We start from the raw sequence: 10,197 nt of genomic DNA, 5'->3' as shown, positions 1-10,197 counted from the left end.
TCAACTACAGCTATCTTTGGCAGCTCCACATGCTCTATGGCTAGGGGCAATGTTGCACTTGCACATTTAGTGTTAAAGTAGGATAAAAGGGGTCAGAAGATTTCAAGCAAATACACAGATTGTCAAATAACGTTTGAACTGCTACCTACCACACCTTTCTTATAGTGGAGAATAGGTCTGCATTCAACTGTTTTTGTATTAACCACGTTTAACAATCATGCTTTCCAGGAGAAGCTGTCCCAGAGTTTCAAACATTAAACAATTAATACCATTGAAACATTTTTACGTTCAGTTGAGCTCAGACAACGTTTTTTACATGAAAGCATATTTCCAGCACCAGCCTTGAGGATGTTCTAAGAAAAACATTGAACTTTATCAAACGTAAAACATTCACTGTCAATGACTGTGCAAAGAAATACCTGGAGGGGGGAAGCAAGATGAAATACTTTGTTTACACACAGCATAGTACTGTGCATCATTTAAAGTTAATAACACCCAACAGAGGGTTAAAATGATTGCCACAATATACAGCCAAGTAAAAAGTTAAAAAAAAAAGTACATGTCAGCTAATATTAAAATTTTTGTTAAGTTGAATTAAATAGAGGTGCTGGTGGCCTGGTGGTTGGTGTGCCAGCCCCATGTGGGGAGGATGTAGTCATTCCGGCAGACAGCCTTGGTTTGGGTCCAGCCTGTGGCTCTTTTCCGGCATGTCATTTCCCACTCTCTCTGTCCCTGATTTCCGGCTCTGTCCACTGTCCAATCTCTCCAAAAGGGGCTTTAAAAAGGACAAAAGCCATTTTTGTTGTTATGTTTCAGTGTCTCATCTTTTTTCCTTGCTTTACTTGGAAAGATGATCCCATTAACAAACAGAAGTTGAATACCTGGTATAGCTTTGCTTTTACAGAACATTTACTTTTTTTTTTAAAAATCGAACAGTTTTCCACTGCCTCTCAAAGATCCATCACTTCTAATTGTTTGCATCAACTTTCTTACGCTTTTTTCAGATTTTTGTAAAGAAGTCAGGATTGTCAGACCTCATTTAGTGACACTTCTATGAAAACATATTGCATATAGAATAGGTGATAGACTGAGCATTTAGCCAAGGTCATCTGAAATAGATGAACTCTTTACTCCCCATATGCTTCCTGCGCACTAATGAGCACCTTAGAGCCCTATGAACATTTGTTTTTTTAAAGATAAAACATACCTCTCCTTTTTCTTAACTGTATGGTCTTTTTTGGACTCCTCCAAACTCTGCTGCCAGCTGGCTGGGAACCCAAGCTGTGCTCTGTGTATCTGTAAATATTCCATACAGCTCTTTGGCCTGACATTATATCTTGTGACTTCACAGCACCAATCAGATCTTCAGTCTTATGAAGCTCTGCTGATCTCACTTTGTAACCAACAACAAATAACATGCACTTTTATTACTTGTTATAGTTTTTTATTATTTCCCCCCTAATCCTTTCGAGTTTGTCCTTAGCAGCAGTGTCTGTGCTGTGATCCGTCCCTCGCTCTCTCCCCATCCCTCATCCTTCTCTCTCTCTAATCCCAGACGAAAGGGAGTTGGACTCTCCGAAAGTTGGATTTGTAAATAGTTTGAACCACCACATCTAAGAGGTTGTCAGAATTAGCTGGGCGGGGGGGGGGGGGGGGGGGGGGGGGGGGCGGACGGGACTCAACGCTAGGGAGGGAAAGAAACACATTTTATTGTTCAATATTCCATCCAAAAAATCCTCTACAAGAGGTTACAGAAGACGGAAACATAAATATTTCAAGTTTAAAGTTAACCTTGAAGTCGAACACAATTTCCGTCCTCTCTCAAAATAAGTTTTATTTGTTTTCTGTTTCTCTAAAGAAATTACAAAAGGCTATTTGATCACTGTTAGTTCCATAAAGGCTCTCTGACAACAAAGTGAGCAATAGTGATCATTACGGAACTTTTATACTCCAAACTGTCTTTCATGTTGGTGACTAGCCCGCCTCTCCAGGAGACGCCAGCAGCAGGACACCATGGTCCGATCAGGGAGCTGCTGGCAAACAATACCAGGGCCCAGTGCCATCTCCAGCTGCTTCCTCTCTACAAAGGCCTCTCTGGAGGTGGGTTGTACTTATTTATTCCTCTTTTATATGGCTCATATGAAAACACACATTTTTTGTGTGTGTTTATTGTGACTTTGTTTCCCAGTAGGAACATTAAGGAAGACTCCTCAGAGAGAGAATCAAAGTTCGGAGATGCATGGCTCCTAATGTTTGGATCAGCTGGTAACACTGCTGTGCTGACTTTTAAGCATGTATATCTTTTCTGATTTACTTTCGGACTTCCTGTCCCCCTTATTGGGCTGTGAATGTAAAGCAGATACAGTAGGCCACGCAAGGTTATTTTCCAAAATGTCGAACAAACAGTTTTGCGTCAGTGGATTGATTCATTATTTGCACGTTCACATGGAATATTTCTGTATATGAATAAAAATGTGTTTGGAAATGTCAAATCTTGTTCAGAATCAGAGATGTGTGAATTTAGGTTAAGATTAATACTTTTAATTTCAAATTAGGACATGGCAATATAAGAAATGACCATTTAGCCCATACAGTATACAGCTCATTCTTTTGGGCTTTTTAGCTCTATTTTTGTTTCCTCTTGTACTGTCCCTCATATGTACTGCACATTTTTATACATACAGCATATATATTTCAAGAAACTGGCTATGACAAAAAAGTAGTTTGAGGTGGGACTACTACTAATTTAAAGTTGTTTCAATATTAATTTTATGTTTTTCACATTTCATTTATTTGTGAACAACCTGAAGTGATTGGTGGAAGGTTTCTCTCCCCCTGTTCATCAGGTGTATCATACTTTGCCTAATTGGGCAATTCCCCTGTAGACACAGAGCTAAATTAAGTATAGAACGTGATTGTAAATCATGAAGGGTTTCCTGTTACACAAAAACAGACAACCTCCACAAAATAACGAAATAAACACAATGAGGCCTGTGCTGTGAGAGTGAGACTTCTGTACCCGTGTCCGCAGGTTGAGCTCTAAGAGTGGTTGAAGGAATGGGATCAGCAGGAGGGTGGAAGGAATCATGATTGGTCCACGCTCATCATCCCAGCGTGGACTGGGATGATGAGGTTTTCAGCCTCCAAACCTGGCCTCAAGCCTCACCCACTATGAGTGGGGTTATGATAACGTTAGAGCAGGAGCCACTTAATTTACATCTTTGACCTCCACACCTCCTGTGTTTACATCTGACTTTTGTTTTAGGGTAAATTTTACATTTGAGAAGTGTTAGGGGTGAACTGCTGTTCTTGGTTATTGTCTTTTGGTTTTATGAGTTTTGTTTTCTTTGTTATTTGGGAATTTGTTCACTCTGAACTTATTTTGCATTTGTTTTGTGAATTCAAAAAATTGAATCCCCCCACCCCCCCCGGACAAGTGCAAACATTTCCTATGTCAACGTGTCTTCCCACTGATTACAGCAGCACAACCTCTTCGCTTCTCTTCAGTAGTATGTCCTGCATCTCAACAGATTTAGAAATGTTGGAAGCAAAAGACAAGGTGACACATGGATTTCTTTAGCATGAAAGAGAATACACTTGTGCCATTGTTCCACCAAGTTCCTCTGCACTCACTCTGAGAACTTGGCCATATCCCATGTGCAGCCCTGTGGGGAATGGCAAAGCCTCACGTCTGCAGCCGATTAGGGAGACAGATTAAGGCCTGCCAGGAGAAACCGGGCCATTGTGGAGGTGTGGGTACTGGGAGAGATGGAATGAATAAAAGACGAGTTCAAACCAAATCAGCCCTGCTGGGCTTATCAACCATCAGCTGCAGAGTGGTTGAAGCTTCCTGATAAAGATGCAAGGAGCCATGCTGAGGAGAAGAAAAAGAAGAAAAATAAAAAGCTGAACCATTAAGTTTACATAGGTTTCAACTCCCACCACCAACTGCTCACATGCTATCTGAAATCTGCCTGCCCTTTTCTTCTTTTACCTTCATGTCTACCCTCACCTGATGTGATGGTTGCTTTGATTTTGGAGCCATGCTGGCGTTTTAAGAGTTTAACGAGCCAGCAGAGATTGTTCTGCCCATACTGTAATTTAAAGTAATATATTTATCTGAATATGTTCATTTATTGATGGCAGAAATCCATCCCATTTATCGCTACTGACAGGTATACAGTATTTGAAATCAACCATTTTTTACCTGACAAACTTCCCATCTTTGTTCATACAGGAAGTTTACGCTGGTTATATCATGTGGAATTGATTGACTTTACAACAACACATGTGCAGAACTGCTGTTTTTTGTCTTGCCAAAATGTTTTGACTATTAAAACTTCCTGCTTTACGTTCAGTAAGGTTTAGATGAAATGATGATCCATTGTTGGACCCTATATTCTTCTGTGTACTTTCATCCATGTCTGCCTCACCAAGCCAGTAATATCCATGAACACGTTATCCAACTCTCCACCCCACCAACAAATTAAAATTTACCAAAAAAAACAAAAACAAAACTACCATTTGTGTTTGTTAATTTTGTGCTTAATATTTCTTACAGTAGATCACTGATGCTTCTGTCTCTGTCCTTTTCTTTGTTTCACTCTCTACACATGGTTTTTCTGAAATCTGGACTCACACTATGTGACAGATGTATGGGTACTATGTATATCTAGGTGTTCAAGGGTGTGTATTGACTGATCATGTTCATTAACACTAGGATGAAAATTTGTTTTAAATTGTGATAATGTTTTTTTAAATATCCTCTGGTACCTAATTTCTTCCTGTTATTCCAGTTTCTTCCTACTTGTAACCCAGCTCCTTCTGATGCAAGAGTAGCTCCACCATCTAGTGGTTGTAACTGAAACATATAAGCTGTCTTTGAAACACACCTACCTCTTTCACACTGCCACAGCCTCCAACACAGAACATAAAATAGTACCCATGTTGCTTCTGTGGTAACATAAATAACTCCAAGCGAATCATTTGAAGTTCATCCATACTGCGCTAATGATGCTAATAAGGCTAATGACAAAGACGATCTTCTGTTCTCCTTTCATGTCAGCCTCGAAAGAAGAACAACAGCTCCCTTCCTTAGGACAGTATTGAATGAATTTTGGCTTCAGAGAGTCGCTTTGAAAATTGCAGATTTTTTTTCTCTTTCAGAGAGGAGGCGACTAAAGCAAGTGAGAAAGCGGGAAAAGGATTGTTTGGCGTCAGAAAGACATTTCAAAGGCTTCTCCAAAAAACAGCCTGCAAAATCTGAGATGAAACTAGCTAATAAAGCGCCACACGGCAATAAATAATGCAACAAGAGGAAACAACATGAAAGATCTTTTCATCTCCATATAGAGAAGAAAAGGGAAGGAAAACAATGAGTGTGTACGCTCTTCAATACAATAGTTTTGTTGGACTTGCCTTTGAAACTTTTGGTCAACAGGAGGAATGTTTTCTTGTTTATCGTCTTGATGGTTGGCTCAATCACTGTGGCAAAAACGATAAAAGATTAAATGGAAAAGGCCTTATATATTTGTTTTTTACACAAACTGATTTTCCTGCACTTTCTTTGTTTAAATTTCTTATTTACATTTTGGTATGTGTCTTATTAAAATATGCCTCTGTCTTAGCTGACGCCAATCTTTCTCCTTTCGTTTTAAAAATAAAACCAATTCCGATGACCCAAGCCAAAAAAATCCCTGTGTGCCCACACAAAATAGTTCTGTCCACCAGCTGACGACCAAGGACAGAAATCAAACCGACCACAAAATGAGGGGTGGGCAAAAGCAACAAAGGGGTTTCCTTTCCTAATCTTTGTTAAATTAGAGTAAATGTGCATGGCAGTGTGCGCTTCCTGAAGCGGATAAAGGGGCTCAAGCAGTGACTGGAAGTAGATTGTGTGGTTATGATCTCATTAAAAAAGGCAGCATGAAGGCTGGACAAGAGCTAACATTGAATTTTAAACTTGTTCGTGTGTGTTTTAAAGGATGAATACAAGACAGAGTAAGAAAGAAAGAGCAAAGATGCAGAAGTTCATTTGTATTAGACTGACATCTTGTGGCCATTCATGTATTTTGTATTAAATGCTTAGGTTGTCTGACATCTCCTAAACAATAAAGAATTGGGGAAAAAAACAGCTTAATGCATTTACTTTTAATGAACTGTTATGGTGTCTTTGTATAGAGTCTAAACACAAGCATTAAGAATTGCTGAGCGTTCATTAATTTGCAAAAAGAACCCAAACTTAACATTGACTTCATAAAACAATCAAACCAACCGGAGATTCCTAAATGTTAGTCCATGTTTAAAGACGCTTTTATAATTACTTAAATTCAACTTCCCTGACTTATAGGTCCACCCATACAATCCTCTCTTTCTCTCAGTGAAATCTCTCTAGAAATGGTCTTTTCACTTATCAATTATTACTGAAATGTGCAAATGTTACACCTCTTTTTCATTAAAAATGACAGTGTTCTTCATTTAATTCTTTATTTTCATTTCAATCTTACACTCAATATACTTTAATCTACCTTCTAAATCTTGACAAGATCCACTTTTTTAGGGAGAAGGACTCATAGCTGTGAGCAAAGGCTATGACTGTGGGTGGCAGTAAAGCATTGACGCCAGGAGGAGGAGCCAGAGGACAATTAAATCTATCTATCTATCTATCTATCTATCTATCTATCTATCTATCTATCTATATAATAATATTGGCAATAATTGTCTATTAAGCATTATGTGAGTTCAGTAGCTCAGGTAAACTGTGTATCCTACACATATGCTGCCCACAACGTGTAAGACATAGATTGAGGAGAAAGGGATGCAGGTGTGTAAACAACACTGACCTCGCAGCGAATCCCTCTCTATTCACTGTTGTGTTGTCCTTTAGAAGCGTGTGTGTGTGTGTGTGTGTGTGTGTGTGTGTGTGTGTGTGTGTGTGTGTGTGTGTGTGTAGAGAGAGAGAGAGAGAGAGAGAGAGAGAGAGAGAGAGAGAGAGAGAGAGAGAGAGAGAGAGAGAGAGAGAGAGAGAGAGAGAGAGAGATTACTGAAGCCTAAGCCGCGTGCTCCTCACTCGTGTACATCTCGCGCGCGCTCACCTGCTCTGGAATTTTATGATACGCAGCATTTAGATCAGACATTTTGAGCTGTCCTCCTCATGCTACCGAGACGCCAGGTGACATGGATTAACTGTATTCTCACTCTGTGAACAAGGTGCGGCTTTTTGCGCCGCTTCCCGAAGTTATTCCACATCCAGGACGGTCGGGACGGCAGGCTTTGCGCTCAGGAGGGGATTAGAGAGGAGATAGCCTACCTGCCACTCGGTAAGGTCTTTACACCTAATTAACCTTCTCTTCAGACAACTAAACTGTGTGACAACAAGAAACAGAGTGTATAAAATAGATTTAAAAAACAAATGGTGTTTGTTTCACTTGTGTACCCTCTCTTGGTACAGAATGGGTGGAATTCAAACGCCGGTTAGGGTAGATATTTATTGGTCGTTCAAAACAAATTTAAAAAAACTTAAATAAATGCTCAAGTCCATTAAAGTATAACAGACAGCCGACGTGTTAAAGCTCGACATTACCAGGTGCACGTTAGCAATCATTCAAGACTATAGGCTGTTTAAATCTATATGTCAATTAATGAAATAAGGTTGCACATGGAGGGAAGTCTGACAGACGAATTGTGTTGAATGGACTCTGAGGAAGGCTATCAGAAGAAGTGTGGTCCTCATGCTCAGTCAGTACAAACACACTGAGGCATTCCCTGCCCCCTTTTAAAGCAAATGACTCAGTCATTTTCTATATTCACCCACTGCTTAAGAATTGATGAACAGACTAACAGTAGGCTGTCTGTGTGAAATCAAAATGTGTTTTACTAATGCATCACTGCAAGCACAAACATGATCAACCATATAAGACTCTAATGTTGTGCACACAGTCACTCTAAACACACACTCACACATTACAACATCCACAGCAAGATCATGCTCCAGATATTCTGCTGCATCATGCATCATCTTCAAACACATCATTCTTTGATGCTTCCATTGTAACATGTTAATAGATGGCTCATATTGCTGCTGTGCATGGGACCTGACTCCACATGGTTGGTGTCCACATTGGTGGGTGTGTGCATATACAGAAATATGTTTGTAAAGCAAAGCCATGGATACAAAGACAATGCATGACACTGGAACTGAATTGAAACAGAGGAAGAACATGAAGCTGCTTTCTGAAGGCCCTCTCAGGCTTTACTAATTTATGATGTTATTTTTAGGCTCAGCTACATTTTTGATGCTTCGTATTTGTCAAGTTTAATACTGAGCGAAAACTCGGGGTGTGTCTGTCAACCTCTTTGTAGGAAACTGTGTGCACACAAACAAAGCACACACACGTCTGCACACACACACAGACACACACATTATGAACAGAAATGAAATGTACGGTGACACAGCAGTGTTTCGATTGATTATGAAGTTAATTGGCACAGTGCTTTCCACCACTGTTAATTTTTACAGACATGAAACTGCAAACACTCAGACACAAGTGCACTTGTTTAGCTCTAGTCCCTGATGTCAGCGTATCTCCCTCAGCTCCATCTACTCTGTCAGAGCCTCTGAATTTTACACACAATGGTAAAATAATCAACGGAGTGGAAAATTCATAATTTTTCCTAACCAAAGAATTTATGCATTTTTCAGAACCTGAATATTATTGGAAGTTAATGTGTTTTTAAAAGCTTATTTAAAAAAAAATAAAAAATTCAGGAAGTGAAGTCATCAAACAATTAAAAGGGACGTCTTCCCAGGCACCAGAACTGTGAGGGCTGAAAATACAAGATGTTAGCCTTAATACATATTTGGAGAACAGTGGATCAAAAACTGGGAAGGACTGCTGTAATGAGCTCTATAAAAGGGTTAAAGTCAACCATAATCTCTTCAGCCATAGAGGGAGCACTTTGAGCTTGTTTGGCTTCAATCTGCAAACTCTGATTAAAGAGTTTCCGACAACAGCTGAAATAGTTACATAAGCACTTTTCAGGCAGTAGGGCCTGAAGAGGCTATCCATCACTTCTTATTGTAGAGACAGACAATACTTGGATACCCGTCTGCTGATTCAGTAAACTTTTCCTGTAATTCAGATTTAACTCTCATTCTTGAATTATGGGTTTAAAGTGATGTGGCACCCAACCCTGAAGAATCGTCAATCAGGTTTTAAATTGAAACTTTTCAGCTGGCCATACCTCATATGTGCCGAGATATTAGTGACAGTGATATTAGTATAGTTTTGACCCATAACATCACGATGTTGCTTCAGTAGCCCTTGTGCGTAGAGAATGTATCCTGTATTTCAAAGCCTTGGTGTTCCACTGGACACTGCTATATTGTGTTTCAGCTCTCTTGCAGGATAGTGTTGTAGTTCCTGTTAGCTGTGCATACTGAGTGTCACAAATGATGTGTCTCAGTTGGGGACTGAACACGCTTTCTTTCTCCACTATGCATGCCTTCTTTACATGTTGGGTCCACATTTACTAAAGCACCTCATGCTAGAGCTGTTCCTCGGAGACTAATAGTCTGTTTAATTGAAATCTATTCAAACCGACCCTCTCGTCGAAACGGAACAGTTTCTTTTAGATTTTCTTCAGACATGTAATAACCACATTTGCACCACAGCCTCTGGTCCTCCTTGCAGGTTAACGCCTGTGCTGAATGTGGTACTTTCCTCCTGTCGATAAGCCAGTTTAGCATTAACACAAATTCCATTCATTTCATGTAACTTTTATTTGTAAAGGGAGCATGTACAATATTAACCATACATGTTGCCATTTGATGTATATCACCAGAGTTTAGAGCTAGTTTACATCTACAGTCCCTTGGCAGATCATAATTAAAACATCACATATTAATTCAAAATATAAACATAGCAGGTTAGCTACACACACACACACACAATTTATCAATTTACACTAATTAATATTTCTCCAAAATCTTCACTCCACTATTCAATCCTTTCCCTGTGCTTGTTTACATCCTTGCAGAAGAGCCAGGGGAGAAGCCCCATTAAATACAACCATCAGTGGTTACAGCACCGGATAATGGGTGGTGGTGTTGTTGCAATATGAGCTTAACATTTAACTCTCATCAAAAATACTGTATATAAAAATATTTAAAGGACGAATGTGACTTTTTGATCCAGT

General features: G+C 39.5%; 1 protein-coding gene across 1 annotated transcript in view; it reads left to right on the top strand.

Annotated features, from left to right (window-relative positions):
• Positions 1 to 7,048: 7,048 nt before the first annotated feature.
• Positions 7,049 to 10,197, top strand: part of frmpd1a (FERM and PDZ domain containing 1a) — a 40,211-nt gene continuing 37,062 nt past the window's right edge. Inside the window, exon 1 of the mRNA XM_079337498.1 lies at positions 7,049 to 7,319. The gene's annotated coding sequence lies outside the window, so the exon portion shown is untranslated. The remainder of the gene's footprint in view (positions 7,320 to 10,197) is intronic.

Source organism: Symphodus melops (genome assembly GCF_947650265.1).
Source record: "Symphodus melops genome assembly, chromosome: 2".
Classification (NCBI taxonomy): domain Eukaryota; kingdom Metazoa; phylum Chordata; class Actinopteri; order Labriformes; family Labridae; genus Symphodus; species Symphodus melops.
The sequence above is the reverse complement of the archived record's forward strand: the minus strand, read 5'-3'. Positions and strand labels throughout refer to the sequence as shown.